Source organism: Phodopus roborovskii, unplaced genomic scaffold, assembly GCF_943737965.1.
Source record: "Phodopus roborovskii unplaced genomic scaffold, PHOROB, whole genome shotgun sequence".
Classification (NCBI taxonomy): domain Eukaryota; kingdom Metazoa; phylum Chordata; class Mammalia; order Rodentia; family Cricetidae; genus Phodopus; species Phodopus roborovskii.
In genome coordinates, this window is record NW_026126410.1 from 21,800,092 (window position 1) to 21,802,945 (window position 2,854).

Genomic DNA, 2,854 nt, shown 5'->3' on the forward strand with positions numbered 1-2,854 from the left:
TGTGTCCTCCCTTCCCACTGATGTTTTTGCTTTCAACAAAGTTCAGTTTTCTCCTGCTTTAACAGCTCTTTTTATAATTTTTGTTTAGTTAACTATTGATGACAAAATAGCAGAGATGTTACTATAAGAATGGTTGTACTCAATTAAAAGATGGAAGTTGAGAGCTATTCTCATCATATCACACATTTCAATCAATGTGTCAGGCAAATACATCATATACATTTTTAGATTTTCCTATTAGTTCTCCGAGAATTCCGTGCAATGTATTTTGATCATACTCATACCCTCACAGGTCATATTCTCTTTAAGTTTAGTTGGTCTTGTGGCTGTGCATTCTTATTTTGAAGGTGTGACTACCCACATACATAAAATGTTCAAAAAATGCATCTGTACTTACACACACACACACACACACACGTGCACACGCGTGTGCTCGTCCACATACACACACACACATGCATGCATGCACTTTTCCTTGTCATAAAACAACTTACACAGCATATGTTGTGTTCAGCATTATAAGTAATATAGAGATTTTAAATTACATGTGAAGGTGTGCAGAGTATTTGCAATTACTGAACCATTTTACAGATTGTTGGTATCAAACTTCAGAATATATTAAGTAATGTTTGCCTGTGTGCTTCATTAGTGCTTTTAGTAAGTAGTCAACTGTCAGTATTATTGTGGTCTTATTCTGAAATAAAAATATCTTTTCTTTTTGAATGATTGTCTTCTTTCTCTGCTTTCTTTAGGATTTCTATGATCTGACTTCTAGCCAGTGTAAGTTGTTCTATTTAGGTGTGACCCTATGGCACTTGTGGCTCTCAAAGTTCCTTGAATATGGTCTGTGATCTCTCATAAGTTTTGCAAGCTTCCTTACCATTATTGGTTCCAAAACTGTTTCTGCCTCTATGTCTTATTTTTTTTTTTTTTTTGGTAAATGCAATTATGCATGTATCAGAAAGGTTTTTGTTGCTTTTGTTTTTCTTTCTTTCTTTTTTTCCAAGACAGTTCCCTGTAGCTTTGGAGCAAGAAGTGAGAATCTCTAGGTTCTTATTCAATATGAAATGTCATAGGACTAATGAAAACATTTTTGACAATGATCATTTTATTCACACAACCCATTCTGCATCTTTGATTTCACCTCCCCTAAAATAACTATCATCATAGGTTGTACTTCTGTATTCTTTCTTTTCTCCATCCACTAATGAAATTATTCACAGCCAGGATATTCTGCTGCTAAACCAAATAAACGCCTGGTCTGCGTACTTTCCTAACATTATAATGTTTGTTTCCCCTGGATTTTGTGGTCGTTCTCTTTCACCCCCTGATCAATAGAGCTGATATCATTCTGTATCTGGTATTTATTTCTAGTACTTAACACTTAGCACAGACCTATGTGATTGGGAAAATGACTCTTCACTAAATGAAAAAAGATAAAAAGGAGGTCATTAAACCAGTAATGAGTGCCATAACCCTGCAGTGAGACAAGATCATGCTAGCACTTAAAGTATGTTTTGACCATTTTCAAAGGTAGAAAATGAACAAAAAGAATGGATTTGGTCTCTGAGGCAGACTAGTGGCATAATAAAAGTCCATGACTAGGTATTAAACCTCACAAACTGACCAATTGAATTCTATTTCTACCTTCTTTGGTGATAGTATAGTAATTATCCAGTGAGACCAGAAGATGTAAAAATGAGCTTACATGAATATATGTCCTGTGTGCAGATAAAAGAGAAACTTCAGTATGAAGCTTCAAATAGGTACCTGGTAAAGAACTAAATACTTTATTTTAGAATAATCAATATTTTTTCCATTTAAAAACTTACCTAATGGGCCTTGAACTATTGCTTAGCAGATAGCAGTACTGCTGCTCTTCTAGTGAAGTTAGATTCATTCTCTATATCCACATGGTGGTTAACAACAGTCTGTAACTCCAGTTACACAGGATCTGTTAACCTCTTCTGCCTTTGATGGTATTGAGTACACATGGTCATAGACATATGTACATGAAGAACACCCATACACAAATAATAATAATTTCAAAAATAAAATGTTCCTATAAACATTTATTCTTTATTATTAGTGGGAAGTCATCATAAATTGGTCAGAAGTTTGAAAACATTGACTTCTTGAGCTTTGATACTTGGATGGATGTGTGTGTGTGTGTGTGTGTTTATTAATTATATATGTAACTTCATCTCTTACCTGGTTCTTTTCCTTTTCATAATAGTCTCCATTTTTCTATTTTTCTTTTATTATACCTTGCTTTGCATTTTCATTCTACTATTTGCCCCTGTTCTTTATTTTATTGGTTTAATATTTTACCTTTACCTGAAATAACTTTTCATATTACAATTTCTCTGTGTATTTATTTTTCTATTTTCTGTTTGACAGTAACTTGTGGTGTAGTAGTCATACTTATTGAAAAGTATCTCTATATCTTGTTTCTTTCAGCTGCTAGACTAGCTTCTTCTCTCGTCTGTGAATGAGGAGAAATGGGAAGGGGGGCCTTCACCCAGACCCCAGGTTTTTGTCCAAGAAAATAACCAAGCAAAATGGAAAGTGTATTAGTTTGCTTTCTGTTGCTCTAATTGTGGACAAAAGCAGCCTGAAAAGAAAATGGTTTATTTCATCTGACAGCTTACAATCCATCATGAAGTTGGGGCAGGAATTAGGAAGCAAAGATCATGGAGGGAATGCTGTTTACTGGCTTACTCTCCATTGTCTGCTCAGCTTTCTTATAAAACCTAGCACCACCTATCCAGAAGTTGCCCATCCCACAGTGGCTGGGCCCTCATAAATCAATAATTAACCCAAAAAATGCCCACATAGACTTGCCTGTAGTCAA